The sequence below is a fragment of the Mustela putorius genome, unplaced genomic scaffold (genome assembly GCF_011764305.1).
Source record: "Mustela putorius furo isolate JIRA1106 unplaced genomic scaffold, ASM1176430v1.1 tig00003972_pilon_pilon_pilon, whole genome shotgun sequence".
Classification (NCBI taxonomy): domain Eukaryota; kingdom Metazoa; phylum Chordata; class Mammalia; order Carnivora; family Mustelidae; genus Mustela; species Mustela putorius.
The window spans coordinates 21,116,993-21,142,921 of NW_025422115.1; the positions used below are offsets into that span (position 1 = coordinate 21,116,993).

Sequence of the window (25,929 nt, forward strand, 5' to 3'; positions counted from 1 at the left end):
CCCCACACAACCTGCCCAACCCCCTTCTTTCTCTGCCCTCCCCTCGCCGCCCCCCCCTCCATAAACACAAAGATATGTCAACTTTTCCCGGGCTGGGAGGATCTTCCTCCCACGGGGACTGGAACCAGGATGAATCAGATCCCTGGACCAGAAAGTATAATCTGGCATGTCTCTTCAAAGGCAGGGGACAGATGCACAGGGGCCTGAACACTAGCCCAGGGCTTAACACCTTTGGTCTTCCTGCCAACCCCCACCCCCCAAAAGAACATCTCCTTGAGGGTCAGTCCTGGGGAACCAGGGGCAAGGGGAGTAGAGAGACCCAGATGCCTTCAGATCCTTTGACTTTACGATGTGATTCCAGGCAAGCCACCTCCACTTTCTGGTTTCTCATCTGTAAATGGGGACAGTTACAGTAGCTACTGCGAAGATCAGAGGGAAGGACTCTAGGGTTGGGTTTTGAGCTAAACTTCAGAGGGCCGATCAGACTCTGACAGGCATTCCAGGCAGGGGGGGAAGGCTGAAGGCAATGGGTGGAGAGTCTGGGTACTGCAAAAGCAGCTGGAGCTGGGGAAGAGGATTCTGGAAAGGCAGACAATGGTTTGATCCCAGAGGACCTTCACCGTGCAGCTAAGAACCCTGGGCTTTTTCCTCTGCACAGTCGAGAGCTCCCAAGGGATCTTGCATTTAGGAGAGGTCTTTGATGGATGAGGCCGCAGTGAGTGGCTTGTCCCAGGCCCCAGCGGTGTCTGAGGTACTCCTGAAGGAGCCACTTTGTTCATTTAGGTCAGTTCCTTCCTGCTGCTCCCGACCTCTGCCCTTCTGCCCTTCTGCCCTAGAGCATTTCTGTTTCTCTACTGTGCCAGGACTTGGCCTTGAAGGGAGCTAGACCTGGTCTCAGACCCCACTTCTGTGGCTTCTAGCTAGGAGATGAGGCAAGACCCCTAGCTACACAAACCCCAGTTTTCTTCTCTGAAGCATGGGGGACGGACACCACTGCCAAAGGGTGTTAGGGGGTGAACGTGGGCATGTGGGGTCTGGACCCCAGCTGGCCCCTGGCAGCACTGGCTGGAACCGGCGGGGTGAGTCCTGGAAGGTGGAGTCCACTCAGGGGCCATAGGCGTCCTCTTCTGTGGTTGGGAGAGCAGCCAGGCAGAGAGTGGCCCATGACTGCAAACCTCAAGGCCAAGCTTCGGCCTGTGGAAAAATATGAAACAATTATGAACGGCAAGGAAACGGGTTTTCTGTGTTTGCTTTGGCAGAGAGTACAAAACCCCACCCGGAGCCTGGATTTAAGGTGAAGAGAACATGGGAAACATTGCCGTGCTGTGTGCCAGGGGTCCTGGGAGAGGAACTTGTTTCCTGCTGACCTACTAAGTGCCGGGCTTGGGGCCACACACCTTCATCTGTGTAACGGTGGTTCATGGCGTGCCTTGTGTGTGTGTGAGCACTGACGTCGGAGCAGGGACACAACACGAACAATGTCCCTGCCCTGGGTAGGGTGTGGTGGGGGGTGGTGCGGGGGGGGGGGGGCGGGGAGGGGAAAGGGGGGAGGTGCAAGCAGCAGATAAGAGGCAGAGAAAACAAAAACAAATGCACAAATAAGCTCAGGAATGAATGTCAGGGCAGAGTGAAGCAGGGCAAAGGTATGAGGGAAAAGCCTGTTCAGAGACGCTCTGAATGAGGAAAGAGCCTTTCAGGGAGTGGGAGTCAGTCCAGAGTGTTCCCCTCCACCTGTCCGTTCAGCCTGGCCCCAAGTCTGGGCACTGAATATCATCCCCATAGTACAGGTGAAGAAACTGAGGCTTGGAGAGACAAAGTGCCTCGTCCAAGAGCAGAGTCAGCTTTGAGCCCATGAGCCCACACTCTCCCGAGCATTCGGGTCCTCCTGCCCTGAATATGGGCCAAGGGACCCAGTGTTTCCCATGCTGCCCCTTCCCAGGCTCAGTGAGGTGGACAAGTGAGCGAGTCTTTCTCCAGATCCCCTGTGGCTGGTCTGGCTCAGAAGTGCACAGGGACCCAGAGCCAGGCACTCTGTGGTAGCTGTCCCAGGAGCCGGGGCTGCTGATGTACACAGGTTCAGATGCTGCCCTAGAAGTCCTGTGTGGTGGGAAGTCAGTCAGGCAAAGGGTAGGTGTCCATCTGCCCCAGCAGCAGAGCCTGGAAAGCCTCTCAGCGGGACAGCCCCATCTCTAGAAGGGCTTCTGGTACCAGAACACCCTCCAGGACCCAGTCTCTGGTCTGCAAGGTGCAAGGAAGTCCTGGGGGTAGTGAGCTCCCAACCCTACTGCTAGAGACAACCAAGCCCGGGCTGAATGGGAACCCTGTTGGGGCCAATAGCCACCTCCCCACCAACCCCTCTCGCCCCCTTTGCAGGGTTAGTCCAGAGTTGGAAAGGCCATGGAAATATAGAGAGCCCTGCAAGCTTGTGGGGCTCACAATGCAGGTGGGGTGGTAAGATCCTTGTCAAGTGGTGGGATCTAGGGCTAGGGGTTGGCCAGTTTTTAATACCTTGTTCGTGCAAGGACTGTGGGACCCATGACACCACAATTCATACCTCCAAAAGCTCTAACATTTTCTTTATGCTAATTCATCAAACCTAAGGCACAGATAGTAATTAATTTTCTCAAATACACATTATATCATTTGAATAATTTTTTAAAGTATTTTTTAAAATTCCAGTTTCAATGTATGGTATAATATTGGTTTCAGGCATACAACATGGTGATTCAAACTTCATACAACACCCAGGCTCACCACAACAGGTGCCCTCCTTAATTCTCATCAGCTTTTTAACCCATCCCCCCACCCACCTCCCCTCTGGTCACCACCAGTTTGTTCTCTAGAGTTAAGAGTGTTTCTTAGTTTTCCCCTCTCTGTCTTTCTCGGTCTCTCTCTCTCTCTCTCTATCTCTCTATCTCTTCTATACTGGTTTGTTTTGTTTCTTAAATTCCACATATGAGTGAAATCATAGGTGTTTGTCTTTCTCTGATTTATTTCACTTAGCATCATACTCTCTAGCTCCACCCAGATTGTTGCAAATGGCAAGATGTCATTCTTTTTCGTGGCTGAGCAATATTCCATTGTGTATACGAACCACAACTTCTTTATCCATTCATCAGTTGATGGACACCTGGGCTGCTTCCATAACTTGGCTTTTGGAGATAATGTTTCTTAAACATCAGGGGGTATCCATCCCTTCAGATTATTATTTTTGTATCCTTTGGGTCAATGCAGTTCCTGGATTAAGATATTTTAAAGTAAATCATCACTTTTTTAAAGATGTAGTTTAATAGCTAAGTGACATCCATGGGCCAGAAGCATGGACATCAACCCAGATCTCATTAGAAACGCAGATGCTCAGGCCCCTCCCCACACTCTGAATCAGAATCTGTACTTGAGTTAAGATCCCTAAGTGATTTGTATACATGTGAAATTTTTTAAAAGAGGTATAATCATGATCTTGTACAAATATAAAATGAATCTGGGTCAAAGATTCTATTTAACTCATTAATTAATGAGGAAACCACTAAGATGTTTTAATCATTTCAAAAGAGAATGCAAAGAGTAGATACATATCTAGGTCATCAGGAATCTGAACTGAATTTACAAATAGATACAAAACTGGCAAAAAAAAAATCCATAGGACAATAATCAATTGTATGGCATTGGACATAATTTGCATTTCCAAGAATCACTGACATTGCTATCAGTTTTCCACAACCTCCAGAGCTAGAAAACAGCTCAGAGAATGAAAGGCAAACAAAACAAACAAAACAAAACCCACAAACCCCTGAAAGATATCCAGGGCTTACCTTTCTCTTTTGTCCTTTCTTTTTCTCCCCCACTCCATTTTCATCTTTCACAATTTCTCCTGATACCCAACAAACTTTGATAAGCACAGTCCTAGACCACCTCTGGCCTCTGACATGCCTGGACTCAGCCTCTCCAGACCAAGACTAGAGCAAACTTCTGAGCAAATCCCAGTGCCTTCCAGACCCTGCTTGGGAATTAGCAGATTGGCCTGACCAGACCTCAGGGCAGCACTGGTCCTGACAGCAGAGCAGAAATCCGGGGACCTGCAAGATCTGAGTTGTCCTCCCCCCACACCACCGCTGGCGGAGTTCCACTGTGGTTTCTGAAATATCTCACTTAGGGCCGGAAGAGAACAATGCATGTGCATTGGTTAGTTTTCATCTCTACCCTTGGCATGTTCAATCACACCGATTGGAAATTCACCTTCAGAAGCAGGGACAACCAGCTACAACTTCCCTTACATTTCATCTCTGATCAAGTCTAAGGTTTTATTAATCAGTAGAATAGACGTGAAAAGGGGGTTTTCATTGGCACCTTCAGTATTGAAGGTATGGGAGTGAGCTAGAACATAGTAGAGATAGCTCCAGCCTGAAGGAGGTATAAGACTATACTGAGCCCAGAAAAGTCTCCCCAGACCCAGTTCTTAGATGGTCTCATGCACAGCTACTGACCTGGCAGACTCGTGTCTGTCTGTCTCTGCCCACAAGCATCGCTGACCACCACTATTGCCACCTTTGACGCAGGCAGAGCCTTCATGGCTGATGCTATCAGAACACCGCAAAGGACAGCGCCAGGCCTTTGTTGAGCCCTGGCTGGCTGTCTTGCTGTCGGTTGGCTTGCAGGAATGGCTCTCAATCCTGCCTGTGCCTCACTATCACTGTGCCCGGGGGAGGTTGAGCCTGTAAGGAAAGATCTAAGCTCTTGCCTGTCCCTTAATTGTTGACTATCAGTTCTTATCAAGAAGAACTACGAGTTGTGTGTAAGCAGAGTGGTTTGGAGGTCTGGAGAATGGAGCAGATGCTTAGGATTCCCACGTCTGGTCAGGTCAGTGCTCCTCTGGGGCAGTTCATCATGGAGGATCAGCAGATCTGGCATCAGGCAGGTCTGGGGTTGAATTCTGGCTCTGTTCTTCCCTGGCCTTGTAATCGGCTGCTTGTTTCACCCCTGCTGGGTGCCAGGGGGGGTTCAGGGGCTGAGAAGAACCTAGTGGACGTGATTGATGAGGGTTCATAGGAGAGGGAAGGGACATTAAACAAAATATCACTCATGCTGTTTTGTAAGTTACCTTTGTGATAACACCGTGGAGGAAAAGTCTGCACTCTAAGGAGTGGATCGTGGGAAGAACCTCCCTTGTCTGGAAGGTCAAAAGCACTGCCCAGAGGAAGCTTAGACTTCAGGGTGAGTTGGAGGTGGGGGCTGTGAGTCAAGCAGAAGAAAGGGGATGGACAAAAGGCCTGAGGTTAGAGGAGGAGTTTGGTCCACTCTAGAGATCTGAAGAAGGCCCAGGTGAGCCGTGGCTCTCAATTGTTCATGAGCTCGGGAACTACCTGGGACGCTAGTCAAAATGCACCTTCCTGAACCCCATCTCCAGAAATTCTTATTCCACAGGTCTGGGATGGGAGCCCAGGGATCTGCATTTTTAAACAAGCACTTGAGGAAATTTAGAGAAAAGTATTACTTAGGGCCACACTTAAAGAGAGATGGTGTTAGAGCCTAGTGAGAGTGGGACAAGATACATCAGGTGAGTCATTTAACTTCTCTAACCGGCTCTTAGTTAGAGTCTAACAAGCGGGGTGCCAAAAGGCAGGGGGATTAAAGGAGAGAAGATAAAAGAAGACACACTACATCCAGTGCCTAGCACAAGCCTGGCACTCAATGGGTGCTCAGCAGATCACCGTACGTCTACTACTGCCCTTCTCAGGTTAAGCCCAGGGAGCCTTGATGCTATGGAGGAATGGGCATAAGGCTAGGGCTCAGACAATCCACGTTCTAGCCTCAACCAGGCCACTGGCTTAGCACCCCCACCTTGGGCAAAACCCTCTCTCTCTTTGGGCCATGGACCATAGTCTCCCCACCTGCAGAAGGAGAGAGTGTGATTAGGGGACACCCGTGACTCAATTTGCGACTCAGTGACCATCTGCCATCTTGAATTTCTTCCATCTTGGGAGTCCAGGATTCTCTCAGCAAATTCAGTGATCCTCAGCCTGGCTGCCCATTTGAACCACCAAAGAGGCTTTTAAAATACCAGTTAAATTAGAATCTCTTGGGGACAAGTCCCAGGCATTGGAAATTTCTTAAGAAAATCTGCTGAGAACCAGTGATCTAATTCTTTGACTCTCCCTATTGTCCAGAAGGAAAACACCCTCTAAGAGGAAATACCTTCTTCCCCTCTTCTAGTCTAGAAAGTCTAGAAGACTAGAGAGTCCCCTCTAGTCTTCCAGAGCCAGTAAGAGCCAAAGGCATCATCAAGCATTGCCACGCCAAAATTTGTTTTTTAAAACATTTTCAATATAAAATTTTAAAAATCTTATTAGAGAAAACATGCACATAATTTTAACAATATCAAATAATCTAGAATGACTTCTCACCTACCCTGCCAGCCCCAAAGGCTACATTATTTGGTTTAATCAACTTTATTGAGGTGGAATCCATATATCATAAAATGCACACATTTAAACTACAGTTAGATGAGTTCTAACAAATATATTTTGCCCCACCCCCACCTCCCATGAGTCACCCACATCAAACAGTTTTTGTTTCATTTTTCTGGTGGTTTCTTCATGTCGTGTGTTTATACTAATTTTTTTTTATCAACTTTAGATAAGATGACATATCATGAATCCTCCAATCAGGAGACTGTTGAAAGTGAAAAGGGACTGAACAAATAATTACACAGAACAACAAGTATAAAATGGGACTGTCTTAGGGAACTCGGGGCATCTGGTCAACCTGAAGTTCTCATCCATGATGGGTGAGACTCAACGCATATACCCCATCCCTAGCTTCCTTCCTCTTCCCAACTTTTGCTAATTATGTCCTTATTGTAGTTTCTCTGTTGCTTAACTTTGTAAATTCAAGCAGTATTTTTAACCTTCTATTGCTGAGACTTTTGGGTGAGGAAATTAGTCTTCCTATTTTCCCCTCCAGTTCTATCCTCTTCTGCTTCCCAATTTCTTATTTCATTTATCTTGTCAAGGTTGACAGCATTTGTTTCTAATTTGTGGTCATTATTGAACCTTTCCTGTTTTGTCTATAAGAAACCCAATGGGGATGCCTGAGTGGCTCAGTTGCTTAGGTGTTTGCCTTCAGCTCAGGTCATGATCCCAGGGACCTGGGATCGAGCCCTGCATCCAGCTTCTTGCTCAGCAGGCAGCCTGCTTCTCCCCCTGCTTGTGGCTCCTTCTGCTTTTGCCCTCGCTCACTCTCCCTCTCTCTGGTATGTTAGAAATGTCCTTCCGGAAATCCTGGGACAGGTGGATTGGAGAAGTATCTCCCCATCCAAGTGTTCTCACCAATAATGTCCTCCCATCCTGGCTTCCTCAGCTTTGAGGAGCATTCCTTTTCTGTCCTGAGTGAAAGTTTTCTGGGTGTCGCCTGGCAAAGTCTTAAGCTTCTCATGCAGGGAACACACTAATAACAATGATAGTCTCATTTGATGATGTGCCATTTTTAGGTTCCAGAGTCTTCTCACATCCGTTATCTCACTTGACTTTTCCCGTGGTTCTGTGAGGAAGGCAGGAAAGATACCCCCCACCCCACCGCCCACTTTACATAGACAGAACCCTCTGAGGTAAGTACTCTATTTCTCCTCATCTTGCAAAGGAGGAAACAGAGGCACAAAGAGATAAAGAAACATCCCCAAGACCACAGCATTCAGAAGAGGGAGCGCTGAGATGGGTACCCCAGAAAGCCAGGCTAGAGTCTGCGAACTTACCCACGGCACACACCACCTCTTGGCTATTCTTTCTGCTTCCTCTCCACACCTAGAAAAGATCTGGGCACACAGTAGGTCCTTAGGGAAATCACACTGACAAGGGGCAAGAAGATGGAGAATAATGTTCTCTGTGATTAAATCGCCACATTTAAGATCTACTGAGCTAAGCGATCAGTGGACATTATCCCATCCAGTCCCCTGCCAGTCAGGTCACTTTTATTTTATCTCCATTTCATCATAAAGATCCCGTAACAAGAAAGTGGTTCGGACCTGACTTGCACATGAGGCTATGTGACCTCTCCAAATTTCTCTGGAAGTATATGTCCACATGGACACCCAGCCCCTGGCCCATGGATGGACAGGGTCCTGGACCATTTCTTTCCATTGTCTTTTTCTTGCCTACCCACCCAGGCTTCAGGCTCCTCAGGGAACATTTCTCTTCCCCCTTCCTTCTAGACCATTCTGTATGAGTGTGGAACAGAGGGAGCATGGAGACTCTCCACAGTGACCCACAGAAGGATTGGCTGACTTGGCCTGACCAAACCTTCCCTCTCCGTCCACCAGATGGGCTTCTAAGCAGACTCGGGGCCCAGCAGATGGGAATGGAGGCCAAGGCTGGCCCAGGAAGATTCTTGAATTCCACGTGGCCCTGCATGGAGCCAAGGTAGGCAGGCTTCCCCAGCCCCAGAGCACAGGAGTGAAAACTTGTTCAATGTGGGAGGTGTATTGCTGTAGATGTGACCTAAGAGACACTTTGTTAACAGAAGACAAAGTATCTCTGAAGATGTTCAGAGGGGCCAGACCAAGACTTTGTCTTTTAGAGGGGACACCCCCCCAGGCTTGATTAGAAATAGGTATGGGGAAACTAGCAGGGGGAATGGAATTTGAACCTCAAGCATCAGTCCCTTTTTTCTAGCCTCTCTCTTACTCTTTCTTTTAAATAAAAATTCCTATGATTCACTTCATCTCTAATACTCTTCTAAGAATATTAGAAACTCTCCGAGTTCAAATCCTGGCTCTAGCACAATGTCCCTTGGTGAGTGTGCACAACCTCCTTGTGCTTTAGTTTTCTCATCTGTGAAATGCGGACAAGGAAAGCACCCATTCCCACAGAACACTGTAAGAATGGTGTAATAATAATGTATGCAATAACTTATGCATAATATGCATTATATTATGCATTATAAGAATGCAATAAGGTATGGAATGAGCTTCTAACTTCTAACATTTCTAAAACTACTTACCTGTAATCATTTCAAATCCCATTCATTTTGAGTTAAGTGAAAATCATTGCAAAGGCATTTTTATACCACCCAGCCCAGAGTTTGTCACATATAATCACTGGCAGAATGAGGGTAGATGGGTCAAAGCATAGACTTTGCTCTGTGCTTGAAACAGCTCACACAAGTTTGTCAGCTAATTGTTCTCTAGAAATTTTAAAAGCTGATTGAGTAAAAACTTGTCGCTTCCCATTTTTTTTTAAACAATTTAGAACCATGCTCTTGAGGTTGTTTGCATGCACTGAATCTGTGTGCAGAAATTCTAGGTAATGGTGTGTTCGGGCAATGTCTCTCCACCTCCTCCTCAGGAGCTCACATTATGGGGAATATTTACACCATGGAAATTGGCAAATGTTACACTCCCGGGTCACACGATTGTTTTTGACAGTTGTCTAGGTTTAGGAGAATGATGGTGACAATGTTAATGATGTAGATTAAACTTACAAGTGAGTTGTGTCTGTAGCAATGATGTTGGAAACAGCACAAAAAAATCGAACATACTCTTCCAGTATTCCAAAATTATGATCCAACTCAGTGAAAAAGTCATTGTTGCATTAATGTCTTCTTTTTTTCACTTTTATCTAACTCACTAATGAAAACGAGATGAACACCTAATATGCGTGTAGAAACTACACACATTTGTCAACCGTAACAACAACAATGGTTACAAGGGTTTAGGAAGTATCAGTGAAAGCATTCTGTAAGAATCAATTGAAGAGACGGAATTTATAATAAAGGGTACTGTATATTTTATTATTTATTCATGCACTAGGATGCTCTCTAGTCCTAAATTCATAATATGTGTATGCACGTACTCATTGCTAGAGAACCTGTGGTTAATCACTTACCAACACACCACTGAATATGCTAGAAAGTGGTCAGGCCCTGGAATCAGACAGACCTGGGCTGGAATTATGGCACATCTGTGTGACCTTGGGTGAGTTATTTAACGTTCTTGAATGTCATTGTCAACAGTGCTAATGCTGTTGACATAGTATGGTCTAGAGGCTAAGAACCCATGTTCAGAAACTGGGCTGCCTGTGTTTGAATCCTGGCTCCCCCTCCTTACTAAGGGTGTGACATTGGCCCCATTGCTATTGGCTGGTGTAGTAGTCAGAGTTCTACCGGAGAAATAGAACCACTAGGAGAGTATATATAAAGAAATTAGCTTATGTGATTGTGGGGGCTGGGAAGTCTGAAATCTGTAGGGCAGGCCATCAGGAAGGGCAGGATGGAAGCTTGGGCACAAGCCAAAGCTGCAGTCCATAGCCAGAATTTCATCTTCTTCAGGGAAGCTAGTTTTGCCTTTCAACTGATTGAGTCTGGCCCACCCAGTTAGGGAGGATACTCTCCTTTTCTTAAAATCAAGGGATTGTCAGATTGTCTTGTCGATGTTAACCACATCTACAAAATGCTCTCGTGGCCACACCTAGATCAATGTCACCAGGTGCTGTGGCTTGGCCTCACGGACACACAACACCAGCCATTACAGATGGGATCAGGAGCATGGGTTCGGACAGCACAGTAAGGGGAAGGACTCAGACCCTGCCTGGCCGCAGGCCGGAGTGAGTGCTCAACACGTGTCCGTGTCCGCAACCATGGCTTCCGCTGAGACAGAACTTGGCTTCCCAGGAGCAGGATGGCCACAAGGAAGGCTCAAAAGCCTGAATGGGAGATGGGGTTTGAGCCCCAGCACACACCTGGCCGGCCATATAGACGGCCGCCTGAGGCCTTGCCCGGAGGAGGCTGGGAGAGCAAAGAGACAGAAGGGACCCCACAGCTGTGGGCCCCAACAGGAAGCCCCACAGATGGAAGGCAGCTCTGATCGGGTGGTACCTCTCAAGGTCCCTTGCAAGGTGGCTGGCTTGCTGGTGGGAGGCCCATGGCCAGAAGGGGAAGTGGTTACGAGGTGACAGACAGAAGGCCCTGCAGGTGGGCCGAGAGGGGGGTGACCAGCCACAGTGGATGTTTTGGTAGCTACTGGCTGAGGATTTGTGTAACTTTCATTTGCCGCCTTAGCCAGGAGCAAGGTTTAGAATAAATTCCAGGAGATCAAACTCAAATCTCCACGCTAGGTCCCCAGGCCCCAGGCCCCAGGCAGACCTCTGGCACAGCCGTGTTCTCAGCAGACTCTATCTCTAAGCCTCACCTGAAATGCCCTTCTCCTCTCCCTCTGAACTCTCTGCCCTGAGAACTTGGGCCTTGTTTAGACTTCCCGGGGAGCCCCTGTCCCAGCGAATCCAGGAACCTGGGCCTTGCTCCCAGATGCTGGCTGTGGGCCTGCTGGGCTCCCCCTGCATACTCTGGGGGAGCAGCCACCGTGGGAGGGCCAGGGACAGGACAGAACGGACGGGTCACACATGGCCCGTGGGGTAAAGGGTTACCATTCCCAAGGAGATCCGAGGGCCCAGGCAGAAAGCAAGCCGGGATGTCCCAGTGGGATGTCCCAGGACATTCCCAGTGGGAAATGGGACATTTCCCATCCGTGCAGGAAAAGACTGGGAGCACCAGGCATGCTTGCTCATGAGCATAGGGCCCCTGGAGAGACATTTCAGAGCCTAGAAGAGCCTGATCCTCCCAGAAGGAGGAACAGTGGCCGAGGGAGCCAAAGGACTTGCCTTCCCTCACGTGGGCGGCCACGAAGGAATGGCACCAACCCCCTGTTTACTGGGGTGTGGGCCCTGCCCTGCCACAGCCTGTAAATGAGCAGGGCTGGCTTTTCCAAATCAGGGAACCACTGAAAATTCTAAGCAGGCCACCCAGATTCCTAGGTGCTGCCCTCCCTGGCCAGCCCCACCTCCACCATGACCTGGTGTGGCCTTGGGAGCTGCCCTACAACCCCACTTCTCCAGTTGGAAGTGAGCAGCCTGGGCCTGTGACCACTGTAGACACAACAAGGGCTGAGTAGTTTTACTCTGGCTTGCCAGGGAGGGTTTGGAGCCACGCTGCACTCCTCCAGCAGCAGAGGGCTGAGCTGGGATGGCCTTGCTGGGGATGGTCCCTAGGGCCCTGACTTTCCTATGGCCTGGCTGCCTCACCAGCCATCCGGTATTTCCCCAGTCTCCTCTCCAGCTGGACCTAGCCCCTCCCCCAGTCCCCACTAGCTTTAAACTTGCAGCCACTTCTCCCTTGGTCTGTGACATATCCCACTGCTGTCTCTCCAGCTTTCTTTTTCAGGTCGTTCCATTTTTTAGGACTGCCCCTCACCCCCCTTTTAACTCCCTAACTGCCAAGTTCCAATACCACCTTGTATATTCTTCAAATAGAGCATTGTTTTAATTTACACACCCTGTTCTTCTTTTAGACTATGAGCTGTCAACGTGATTTGGATTCATTCATCATTTAATCCCCGGGATCTAGCCCAGTGTCTGGCACTGTTTGGCAAATGAGAAAAAGGATGGACAGAGGGATGGATGGATGCATGCTGGCTGGATGGCTGGATGGATACAAGGGTGACGGAATAAAAGGATGAATGGGTTGATGATGAATGGATAGATGGGTGGACAGATGATGGAGGGATGGGTGATGGCTAGAAGGAAGGAAGGATGAGGGATGGATGGATGGATGGATGGATGGAAGGATGAATGGATGGGTAGGTGAATGAATGAATGTCTCATCCATTTGGTAGGACAAACAAAGCTACCTTTTTTCATCTGTGCAACTTCTATTCCCCAGGACAGAGAGAGCCTTCTCCACTGAAGGTTTTAAGTACAGCTTCACAGTCATGTTTCTAGAGGATCCTTCTATTCTTTAGGTCCTCCTAAGCCAGCTCTGAGGGAAGCAAAACAAGAGTTACCGGCTCCACGTAACGGATGAGGAAGTGAGATCCGGAGCCATGAAGGGCTTTGTTCATGGATGCCCAACTCGTTTAAAACAGAATAGAAATCAGACCTCTCACTTCTTGATTTCTGGCGATTTCTGGCTCTGAGCTGTGCGAGATACAGAGAGTACAGGCTGGGAGTCAGGAGAGGCCCCCAAGCCACATCAGGCCTCAGCTGGTTCCCAGGAAGGAGCAGAACTGAAGTTGGTCCCACAGAACTGAAGTTGGTTGCTGCTGCTCTGGCTGAGGCCCTCCCTGGCAGGGTGAACCCTGCCTTCCTAAACAAGCCATGTCTGACCGGAGCCTCCAGTTCCTCCAGGAAAGAAGTGGATTTGAGAGAAAAAGAAGAGAATGGAAAAATCCTGAAAGCCAGAAAATCTCCTTTGCCCATGCCTGCTGGACCAGGACTGGTTTTGTATGTCTATGGTGGCACCGTGGAGACAGGTGAGGGATAGCAGTGTGCCTTCCTCCTCTAACCCCGAAGCCCGAGTTGGCAACGTCAGGCTGCCCGGCCATCCTAGGGGATGGCAGCCTGAATGTGCCATTCTTGAGGACAGGAAATGGCCAATTAGATGAGTAATAGCTATCCCTTATATGCGAAAAGTCCTACTAATTTTTTTCCTATTGTTTATTTTTTAAACTTAATAAAAATAATTTCGTGTTAAAAAATGTTGCAAAAATGGTACAAAGCCTTTCCCAGATGTTAACATTTTACATTTGTTTATTTGTTTTATAATTTTCTCTCTCCATGTACACGTGTACATACATGTATGTATATATACACAATACACATATATGTGTGTATATGTGCAAATATATATAGATATAATGTAAAATTTGAGAGTAAATTTAGATGTTTTTGCCTCTAAATACTTCAGAATGTGTTTCCTTAACAAGATATTCTCTTACATAACCAAAGTATAGTTACCAAAATTAGGAAATTCACATTTCTACAATAGTATCTAATCCATAGACCTCTTTCAGATTTCACCAACCGTTCCACTAATACCCTTCTTCTGACCCAGGATCCCACTTGCATTTGGTTGCCGTGTCTCTTTAGCACAGGATCCCTTTACTGGGAACAGTTTCTTGGCCTTTCTTTGTTTTTCACGACCTTAACATTTTTGCAGGGAATCGGCCCGTTGGTTTGCAGCTGCCCTTCGGTACAAGTTTGTCTGATGGTGTTTCCTCCTGATAAGGCTCAGGTTATGCAATGTTGGCAGGCTGACGCAGACATGATGCAGTCCTTCTCAGTGCATTGTATCAGGAAGGGCAGGATGAAGATTGGTCCCCTCGCTGGTGAGTTTAGCCTAGATCACTTGGCTCAGGTGGGGTCTACCAAGTTTCTCCACTGCAAAGTCATTCTCTTTCCCTTTATAAAGTGTTCAGTATCTTGTAAGAAGTTTTCTCGAGACTACATAAGTATTTCATTTCTCATCATATGCTTGCTCACCAATTTTAGCATCTGCGGATGGACGGTCCTTGCCCGAAGCAGTTATTGCTGCGGCGGTTGCCATAGGTGATTTTCTGATTCCAACATTCCTTCTATATTCACTGGCTGGAATTCTTCTGTAAGTAAGAGTTTCCCCTTCTCCTCATTTACTAAGTCATTTATTTATTTCAGTTTACACTCAAGGATTCTTTCTTTACTATGGGTTATAATCTGTTACTATAATTAATTCATTATACCATTTTATTATGAACTAATTAGAGATTCCCAGGAAGTTGCAGAGATAGCAATTCCCATGGCCCCTTCACCCAGTCTCTGGATGGTTGTATCTTACATCACTATAGTGCAATGTCAAAACCAGAAACTGACACAGGGGGAATGTCCGTGAATAATAAATTCCTGTAATCACAGCAGTCAAGATACAGAACCGCTCTCTTACCACAAAGTCTCCCCTGTGCTATTCTCTCATAATTACATCTCACCTTCCACCACCATCCTTAGTCCGTGGCAATCACTAATTTGTTCTCCATCTCTGTACTTCTCTTGTTTCCAGAATGTTCTGTAAAGGGAATGTTCTATACATGGATTGGGTTTCTCCACTCTGCATACTGTCCTTGAGCTCCATCCACATTGTGTGTAGCAATGTTTCATTCATTTCACAGTGTGGATATACCAAGTTCGCTTAACCATTCACCTGTTGTAGACATGTTGGCCGCTTCTGGTTTGAGGCTATGGTACATAAAGCCGCCCCGAGCAGTCAAGCCCAGGCTTTGTGTGGACACGTTTTCATTTTTCAGGGCTAATCTCCCCTAAGTGCCAGTGCCAGGCCATATGGCGGGTATATGTTCAGTCTTTTAAGAGATGGCCAGATCTCTCCAGAGCGGCTGCCCCACTCCACATTCCCATCAGCACCGGGTGAGCGGTCCGTCTCCCTGCGTCCTCGCCAAAGTTTGTATTGCCGCTATTTTTAAGTTTTGTATTAACATTCTGGTGAGTAGACGGCCATATCTCGTTGGGGCTTTAATTTGCTTTTCCTTAATGGCTAATGGTATTGGCTGTCTCTGCAGGTGCATATTTGCCATCCGTCTATCTTTCGTGAAATGGTTCTTCATGTCTTTGGCCCATTTTCTAACTGGATTGTTTTTTTTCTTGCTGTTGAGTTTTGAGTGTTCCTTACACATTCTAGTTAGAAATCCTTTGTCAGATATGCGGTTTGCAAATATGTCTCCCTCGTTATCAATTTTTATGCCCAAATTGTCCTTGTTGATTTTCTAAAAGCAAGTTATCATGAACTCATCTGACAAACTCTCTTCTAGGCCCTACCATCTGCTGGGCGTTTGTCTGGGAGCTACAGATAAGCCAGGGAAGGGAAGGGCTTTGCTCGTGAGGTGCCCACAGGCCAGTGCTGGGGTGTGGAGTAGAGAAAAAAACCCAGATCATTTCAACACAACACAGCCAACGGCCTACAAAGGCATGGATGTGGTGTATGGTAACATGGGGGTGAGAAAGATTGGCCAGGGAGGGTGGGAAAGTTGGAAGGACAAGTCTTCTCCTGAGTGGCAGGCACTGGACCCCGGGCATTCCGAGCAGAAGCAAGAGAGCTCGCACTGGTGTGGCTGAGTAATTCTGAGTTCATGGCGGCAGCGCTGGGAGGCCAGAGGGCACTATGGGATGCTTTGGGGAATTCCTTGGAGTTGGGTTGGCATCTCGGAAGGTACTCTCTGGTCAGGTAACTATGCACTAGATACCAAATTTCCTCAGGCTCAATTTTCTTACAGGCAAAATAAGTTTCATATGTGCCTATCCCCAGACCCCAGCAGGATTAGAAATAATATATACATGACACATCCAGAACCGTGGCAAGAAGATAGAATTAGATGCTTCATAAACGCCAGCCTTGGAAAATTCTTTTGGCAAAACAAAGGAAGTTCGAAGATCGGCTTGTGGGAGGGAACCCTGCCAAGGTCGTGCCCCTTCCCATGGGTCTCTCCCTTGGGCCCAGCCCTCCTGTGGTTTGTCCTGCCTGAGGGAAGGGGCGATGCTCCTCCCATCTACCCCAGGCCCGTCTTCATGGGCCCGGGACCACACCCTTGCATCTCCCTGGCACCAGGACCTTCTCCACGGTTTCTGACACGTTTTGTTTCCTTTCCAGCAGCGCTTAAAATCCCCTGGGTCACCAGGGGATCACCAGGCCTTTCTCTCTGAGGCACCTTTCCTGGGAGAGTTGTTTATTGTCACTGCCTTCACTTCCTCCCCGCCTGCCCCTTCACTCAGCGTGGTCTGGCTCCCTGCCCCCACCCCAGGGACTTCCCTGGTCAAGGTCATTGTGGCCTCTGTGACACCAGCATGATTCACTCTCTCTCACCCAATTTCCCTGCAGCCTTCGAGAAGGTTGACCACTTCCTCCTTCTTGAGACATTCTTTGGAGGCTTTCAGAGGTGGTGCCCATGCAGGACTTTTCTCAGGATCCTTGTGGGAGCCCCTTCTGAACTCCTCAGCAGGTTCTTTACCCACTTCTAAGGAGAGGTATCCCCAAGGTTCATCCCTCAGCTCTCTGTCCTTCTCACTCAACATGCCTGGCCCTTTCCTGGTCAGTCCCTGAGCCCCAGATGTGCCTTCTGGTAGCTTCTTCAGTTGGGGGCTGGGTCCTCAGGTCTCTATTCTCCCACCCTCAGGCCTCACTCCTGAACCCAGACCACTGGATCCAACTGTCTGTTGAATATCTATCTAGACCTCAAAATCAACATGAGTGAAGTCAAGACTCACAGCCCTCCCCAGACCAGCTCCTCCTCCCCAGATTCCATCTTCCACAGATCAGCACCACCATCTTCCAACTGTCAAGGACAGGATGAGAAAACACAAGGAAAACAAAGTTGGAGAGGTGAGTGATAAGTTCAGTGTCTACTTATGCACCCAGGGAAACTGAGGCAGAGATGCCAGGGAGCCCCTGTCAATGTGTGCTGGAGCTAAGGAGAAGGATCAGGGAAGGAGACAGGATTTGATGATGTTCCCACTGAGCCAGGGGCAGAGCCACAGGCCTAGGTGGAAACCCCAGCCCCTTTTTCAGGAGCCCTCCCTTCCCCCCTGTCCACTCCCCAACCCCCAGCCCAGGATGTGTTTGCAGGCTCAGGCCTCCTGCCTCTAGGCTTGAGAGTCAAAAGTGTACTGATCTGCAAGGGCAGAGAAGGAAGGAAGGAAGGGTTCTGCTTGGTTAAGCAAGGGGAAAGGAGAGAGTCAAAGGAGAGGGAACTGCGAGGCTGCAAGTAAAAGTAGCTGCTGGGAGGGGGGATGGGGAGGTACAAGAGGAAAGGCCAAAACAAGAAATGAACTTGATGCATTTATGTAGTTTGGAAAGGAGAGACTGAATTACCCACCACCCAACTCCTCACTGTGAATCTGTGAATTGGTACTTCCTGTCTTCATCTGAGAAGGTGGGGGCGGGCAGCAGGGGGACCACCAGTGATAACACTGAGACAAACAACAACGATAAATGAAAACAACCTCTGACAGGTAAAGAGTGGAGAAGGAACATTTGTCAGGCAAATGAACAAAAATGCAGGCAATTTTCTGTCTTGATTGACACTCAACAAACATTTATTGAGAACACACTAGTGCTTAGCACTTTAAATACTTACCACATTTTATCTTCACTGCCATCATGTGTTTTTAACCCCATTTTACAGATGAGGAAACAGACTCAGAAAGATTACTCAACTTGTCTGTGGTCACCCAGTTAAAAGCATCTGATTCTAATGCCCATGCTTTTTAGTTGTTTTGTCAAGTATTTATGTTACTTAAAAAAAAAAAAAGAAGAAGAAGAAGTTACAGTTTACAATCATGCCTTTTAAAGCTAACAAGTTCTACAAAGTTTATTAAGGAAAACAGCATTCACCTGCATCCTTTCATAGATAAGTTCTTGCAACTTTTTAAATGATTCCATCTAATCCTTACCTTCACAATTCTATATTGCATGTTTGCATCACTATTTCTTGATATTTCTATTTTAGGCATTGTTGATGGACTTTCCATTATGGAACGGTGGGTTTTAGCTCTTGCCCTCACACACATACACCTGACATACACGTGCACATCCCCTAGCCTCCAGCCTCCCAGTATAATCACATATAATCACATAGTCAATTCACTTAGATTGATAGTCAGTGCTATCACTATTTCAATGAAATTACTACTACTACTTAGAGCTGATTCATGTAGTAAACTAAGATTCTTTTCTCTGTCCTGACACCTTTTGTGTTTTTTTGGAGTTGATAGTTGCTTTTGTTTTTCCTGTTGCTTGCACAGTTTCCTATTAATTTATTCAGTTGACATTCAAAATGGCCACTAGTTTTCTGAAGAAAGTCAGACATATTAATGCACATCCATCTTTCTATCTGTTTCACTTTCATGAACAGTGTTCCATGGGGTTCTCTTATCTTCTCCAGTTGAGACTGGCTACCCTCTCTGCCTGGGTTATGACTGTCATCCTGGGCTCTCCCACAATCATCATTTGGGGGATTCCCTTTGCATCTGTATCTGTTTCATGTTTTCCTCTTTCTTAGTTCACCCCCCCTTCCATTTTGGTTGATAGCTCCATTTTTCAGTACTTTTCTGATCAAAGCATGAAGGAGTAAAATTTTAAACTCTCTGAATCTTTCTTCTTGAGCTACTCTTTTCCCCTCATAGAAGAAAATTCCAGGGTCTTACCTAGATAGTGTAAACCCAGAGGCAGCTTCCTGGGAGCCACTGGGAGAAGTTGGCTATGCTACCTCAACATTAAGCATACAAATGCTCTCCATTCAGCTCAGACCTCACCCTAAGCTGTGCCTCATCTGCCTCATCTTCATGCAGGGATTCCCTCTTATCCCCAGGCTTCAGTCATGGGAAGAAATAGATAGTTGCCTAACTGTAAGAAACAGAAGGAAGGATCTGGAGTTCTAATTGCCTCTGGGTAAATTGCCTTCACTCACTAATCTTTATTTTCACCCCCTCTCTTCACTTGCTTCTAGAAGTACCTGATGCTGCCAGTTCCTGAGGCTTTTGAGGGTTGTACGGTGTAAATTGATTTGGTTCTTAGCTTTTTCCAATACCAGCTTAAGAGTGTTTGATATTTCTCCTGCTAAGTTAGTTACCACTTCTCTACCTGCTTTCCAGCTTCCAAAATTTTGTGACTCTTTTGTTTTGTTTTCCTCATACTCTGGGGTTGGTGACTTTACGATGCTTGTGTTCGGTTTCTATCTTTACCTGGGAATCCAGAGCCATTTCTCCCTCCCTATACACAAGTATCTAGTGTTCAGAGTGGGCGGGTCTTGTATACATGAGTCACTTCTCAGTCTCAAAAGTTTCTCAGAGAAAAGGAAATGAGCTTCTTGGTGTGAAATCAACACACTTCCCACACAGGAGTCAAGACACCTGAAACCTAGACTGACTTGCTCATTATCTTCCTGGGCAACCTCAAGCAAGTCATCTCACCATTTTTGCTGAATCTGTATTCCCATCAGTAAAACAATTCAAATGCCACCTGCAACCCTGCATGAAGATGTGCAGCTCTCTGCACAGTTTGGGGCACCACACAGATAGCTGAGATTAACATTCCTGGTCTCTAATTCAGGAAGCACCTACTACGGACCTGTGCTAGGTCCTCAGTTTTCAGAGATGAGACAGCAAGGCATCTTCCCTGGAGAAACTCATGGCATAACAGAGGAAGCAGATGAACAAAAAAAGGGTTGCTGCATAGTGGGATAAGCAAGGCTGCAGGTAGTAGTTAAACGCACAACAGAGGGAAACCAGTGCTGCTCACTGAGTTGGAAGCCAGGAAAAGGCTTCATTAGGGACTAAGAAGAATTGCACCAACCAGAGCAGAAGAAGGTGTCCAAGACAGAAGTACTAGTATGAGCAAAGGAAAGGAAGCAAGAGCAGAGATCTGCAAGGTCATGGAATTGGAGCCATGTGGCTGGATTGGGGCTGGCTGGTGCCTGCCATCTATGCTGTGCTCTTTCTCTGTGGTCCAGAGATGGGGTTGACCCTGGGAAGTGGCATGGTTGAATCTGCTTGAGAGATGATCACTTTTGGCAGTGAGATGAAGGCTGGCTTACAGAAAGGCCAGTTGAGCTCAGAGGTCTATCAGGATGCTGTTCCTATAGTTCAGCTGGAGAGTGATGTGACCTCAAGGAGGATAGGAGCTGGGGAGATGGACAGGGGACTGTGGGCTTCAAGAGATATTTAAGAGGCAAAATCATCAGGACTTGGTGATCAACTGAGAAATATAGAAGATGAGAAAGGTTTAGGAGTCTCAACTGACTTGGACATCCAGCTCTGATGGCTGGATGGCCAGTGGGGCTGTTCTTCAAGCTGCAGAGATAAAGGAGGAATAACAAGTTTCAATGTGGACATTTGGAGTGTCACAGGTCTTCATAACACAAGAGGGGATGACAATGAGGGAGCTGCAAAATGTGAGTCAGGAGAAGGGCTAGAGATAGCAGCCACCTGGGCATAAGTCATTCAAACATCACCACCACCATAATCACCACCATCATCACCATCACCACCATCACCATCATAATCATCACCACCACCTTCACTGCCATTATTATCACTGCCGTCACCCTCATCATGACCATCAACTCCAGCATCACCCTTACCTCTACATCATCATCACCATCACTGTGACCCCATCCCCACCATCCTGATCTTTGAAGATTAGTTCCATTACCCCATCTTCCCAGAAATTATTATCTCTTCCAGGAGGAATCACAGGGGCCCATGCCTGCCCGTGGCAGATATTAAAAAACTATGAATTTTATAGTCAACTAGTGACAATTGGACATTAGTGTCAGAAAAACAGAGTCGTTGGCTCCTTGCCCACCTCATCCAGCCTGCCCAGGGTGTCATTTGAGGGGTTTGTGCATTTACCCTCAGCCAAGCCCTCTGTCTGCAGAGACTGGAACCTGCCATCAACTCAGCCACATAATTGGGCCAGGGCCCACCTTCTCAGAGTGGCAAGATGATTGTGCTTCCCCTTCCTGTTTTGATCAGTTGGTACCCAGAAGTCTCCCACTCTGCTATCTGTCCCTCACCACACTGTTTGCCCCCTTGGTGTTCTGAACTTGCATCCCCCAGAGAAACCCTCCTTTCTCAACTTCCCACCAGCCTTGCCCTGGTCTTCCAGATATCCTGCAGCATAATCTTCTGCTCCCCTCTAGCTTCATCTGGGACATGGCTGTTCACCGAGGCTACCTCCTCTCACTATGCAAGGCACCTCAGCAGATGTGTTTGTATAGTGAGCTCCTGGGTCCTCCTGAAGATTCTCCTAGATGCCCCTAGCCAGAATCATACTTCATTTTCTCATAGAAGCATCTTCTCACTACCCTTTTGGAGTTACGCATCAACATGCACTAGGTGCGTGCCCCTGGGAAAGCCACTGACTTCTCGAGTCGCACCTTCTTCATCCATAAAATGGGAATAATACCTTCTCCTTTTTAGGGCTGTCATCAACCGCGATGACATAGCCAAGGTAAGTCAACTGGGACCTTGCATGGTACACCCTAAGTGTTAGATACATTTTCATTGCCTGTTTATTTCCCTAACCCACAGCCTATCACCTCCAGGTTTCATTTTTATTATGGTTATTTATGGTCTTGTCCAATCTATCCTTACTGGGCACTACATAAGAGCAGAGTGTGCCTCCCTTATGCTTTCAAATCTCACATAGCTCCATGCCCATGATAGGTGCTCCATAAATGTTGGCGAAATGACTGGATTGATTCAGCGGCTGTCCAGCAGGTGCACATCCTTGCTCATTTGTGAGTTAAACTTAAAGAAACAAGATCCTTTTGCATATTCTCCATCCAAATGACACCAGCGTGGGGGATATCTGCACCCAGCTACTGGACAATTATGCAGATCTAGCCGAGCTGGCCGGATTGTCAATGGTGTCAATGACTCAGACAATGAGCTGTTTCCCCTGGGCTCATAAATGGGTCTGCACTAATCAGGGGAGGCTTCCCAGAGAAGCTGAGATGAGACCAGTTGTCCTCCTGCAGCTCCTACATTAGAATCACTTCAGGGCTTTACAGATCCAATGTCTACAGGCCACACCCAGGCCAATTAAATAAAGATCTCTGGGGGTGGGAGCCAGACATGAGCAATTTTTATAGCTCCCAGGTGACTCGTGCAGCTGAGTTAGAAAATCTCTCAGTTAGAGGCTGGTTTTGCAAAACTGAGGAAGGGGAGGGGCCTGCCGCTGTTGGCCTGGGAGGGGTGAGGCAGATGCTCCCGGGTGTCCCTCCTCTTCTCACCTCTGTGGCCCATGTTCTCCTTTACTGTTTCTTTTTTTCTTTTTTTTTTTTTTTTTTCCACTCACCTCCAGTTCACTTTCCCTACTGACGAGACGGAACATTTCCTTCCAGCGCCTGCATTAATAACACCGTGTCTCCCTGGGGAGATTAGGAGCCTCTCTGTGTTCAGAGCCCCCTCGCTCATCAAAGACCGAGGGCGCAGGGAGGGGACGGGCGGGATTTACACGGGTAACTCCAATTAAGACAAATGTCAGCTCCCTCTCCACAGGCTGCTGGGGCTCGAGCCCAGCCGTGTAGCGGGGGCTCAGTGCGGGAGAGCAAGACTGTTTTGCTGTAACTGTCAGGCTCTGACAGAAGCAGCCAGAAGGAAGCAAAAGGAGAGCATGAGCAGGAGGGCAGTCCTGGCACAGAGACCCTGCTGGGAGACGGCTCACAGACATCACCTCCCTACATGGTCCATCCGTCAGGGCGCCGCTTTGGAGACACAGTAGGGCTGCAGACTTCTCCTGGGGGCTGACACTTAGAAGCCTGCTCCAAGGCCCCCCGGGATTGACTGTTTGCTTCTCTGAGGCTGCTACAGACCCCCACCCCCAATGCTGGAGGGAAAAGCCCATCCAATGCAAAGTGCAGTCCCCTGGGGGATTGCTAGAAATGCAGAGTCTCAGGCCCAGCCAGTCCTCCTGGCTGAGAACCTGGGAGTTAACAAGACCCCCAGCAACTGGGACATGCAGTAAAGGTTGTGAATCTGGACTCCAGGGTAAGACAAAGCTGAGCATAATGAGGACAAGGAGATGCTGTGCGGTCAGGGGGGCTCCAGGCCTGACTCTATCCAGGACCTTCCAGATCGCCTTGGCCAGGTCATTTTGGCACCCAGTTTCCCAGTCTGTATAATGGGGACAAGGATGCCTCCATGGGGGATGAACAACTCATTGAAATGTAGATTATTATAGAGATGGAGATACAAAAAAGTAGCGAGCGTGTATTAGGTACATAAGACGTTCCTGGACTGTGCGAATGGATTACAGAAACTGCTCACCTTTCCAATTTCACCCAAGCACTGTTATTACCCCCAGGTACAAATGGGGGAAACGGTGGCCCAGGAAGGTAAAATAAATAGTGGACCTAAGTTATAGAGACAGTAAAGGCTGGAACACATTGGAATGCATGTATGTTTAGAGCACATGCATTCGCTGAAGCTTCCCCCTACCCAGCACCCCCCGCTCCCACCCCTGCTTTTCCAAAGACAAAGAAGGCTTTCTTCTCCTGGGCATCACTGGGTTGCTTCGAAATCATAGGGATCCCCCTGAATTCACCTATTACCAGTCAGAGAGCTCGATCCCAAGCTCTGTGAGATCCCCCATAGCCTTGATCCTGATCACAGCACTCACATGAGTGATGGGCAGGATGCTGTATCCTGTCTTGGCTTCCTTTCTTTCTCACAGAACTTTTTGGGTCCAAAGAGTGTGAGTTCTCTGAAAGCTACAGAAACAAAGCCATGGTTACAGTGGACCTTAGAGTCGAGAGACCAGGGTTCAAATTCTAATTCCGCTATTTCTTCTGGCCCCAGGCAATTCACTAGATCTCCGCAGGCCTCAGTTTACTCCTCTGTAAAATGGGACTAATAAAACCCGGCTTCCTAACTTTGTTGAAAAGATAACCTATGGTTATCAGAAGCTCTGGTACAATGTCTGGCACCTAGTAGGCACTCAACAAGGGGAAACACCTCCTCTTTACCATCCTCAGGGACAGCAGTAAACTCTTTCCTACAAGGGAACCCTCTTGGTAAAAATAAAAAGGTTCTGGTACCAGGGATATCAAAGAGGGATCAGCTTGAGTGCATGAAGCCACAGGCTGTCCTGGGGCTGGGGCACTCAGCCAGGTGCCCATGGCCATGTCTGGGTGGGTAGTGGGCATGGGGCTTCAGAAAGCCTTACGACCAGTGGCCAGCTGGTTGGCACACTACCAGAAAGCTGCCGAATTATCTGGATAAACAGAAATTGTTGGGGTTTATTTAAACCACTTGCGATAGGAAGTCCTTCTAGAGTTTTGCTTTCACTTTTCTCTGCGACCTTGAATCGAGTGCCCTGATCCTTTCCGTGGGGACTTGCAGTCACACCTAGGAGCTATGCTGTGTGCACTGTGTTGGGATCCAGTATGCCCTCGGGAGCCCTGGACTGAGTGTGGAGCCCCGCATGATCACAAGTGGCCAGTAAAGGATCGACACCCGCTCTGCCCTTGCTGTGTCGACAGTGAGGGCTCCTGTTATAACGGAAACATCTGAGCAAGAAACACAGTATGACATCGTGGTCCCTGACCTTCAAGTGAGAATTGATTTCTTTGTATGAACAGCAGCTATTTGGCAAGGCCCCAAGGTGGGAGTGGTCTCAGTTTGAGAAGCAATGGTGGGGCGGGGGAAGGACAGGACTTGGCTTTGGGACTGTGTCAGGTGCAGACAGGCAAGGACTCAGACCATCCCTGTGGATTTCATAGTTTGGGAGGCGCCACGGTCAGAGGGGCTGAGGGGTGAACTCCCCTTGTCATCACTTAGAACACTCTGGGATCCAGGGGCAAGAAAGGAGAGTGAGCAAAGTGGGTACATAGAGCAAAAGCTTCAATGCTGATTGATGGAGGGTCATGAGTCCCTGCTTCCCCCAAGATAACATCCCTCTTGCTCAGCCTCGTACCTGACGCCCCTTCTTGCTCTCTATGGCAGCCTGTATCTCTGTCTCTATTTTTATCTACACAAATAGCCTTTTTACGCCAACAGTTCGTATGAAGACATGGGAAGCATGTGCATCCAGTCTGCAGATGACTCAACGCTGGAGGGGATGAGAGAATTAAGGTTCAAGATGAGCTCGACAGTCGAGAATGCTGGGTCAAAAGCAACCAGATGAAATTTAACATCAATAAATCTAACGTCTTGAATGCCGTTTCCAAAAATCAATTGCACAAGAACAGGATGAGGGAGACCTGGCCTGACTGCAACTCACATAAAAAAGATCAGGAGGTTTTCGTCGGCCTTGAGTTCAACATGAGCCAGCAGAGCAGGGAGGGAGAAGGGAACGTGCAACGACATCCCAGTGTTTCTGCTGCTGCGTTAACCCTTGGTGATGGGGGTGCAGGGGTGGGGGGATGCTGAGTGGCTGTGTCTGAGAGCAGGCAGTGACAAGACTGCACACTTCACCAAGGACTCGGGACACACAGGGGAAGACCGGCTTGCCCAAGTTCACACAGCCAGTGGGGGCCAGGCCCTTGACCGCTCCACTCTGCTGCCTCTCTGTCAGACAACACCTTGTCTGATTTCTCTTCCCCATTTTACAGATGAGGAGACAGGACCG

The 25,929-nt window shown here is 47.9% G+C and overlaps 1 long non-coding RNA gene across 1 annotated transcript; it reads left to right on the top strand.

The window, feature by feature from the left end:
- Positions 1–13,985: 13,985 nt before the first annotated feature.
- On the top strand, positions 13,986–25,516 carry LOC106006452. The gene is made up of 5 exons (XR_006603925.1): positions 13,986–14,146; positions 14,310–14,418; positions 16,973–17,178; positions 21,497–24,912; positions 25,359–25,516. It is a non-coding gene; the product is annotated as an uncharacterized LOC106006452 (long non-coding RNA).
- Positions 25,517–25,929: the final 413 nt, after the last annotated feature.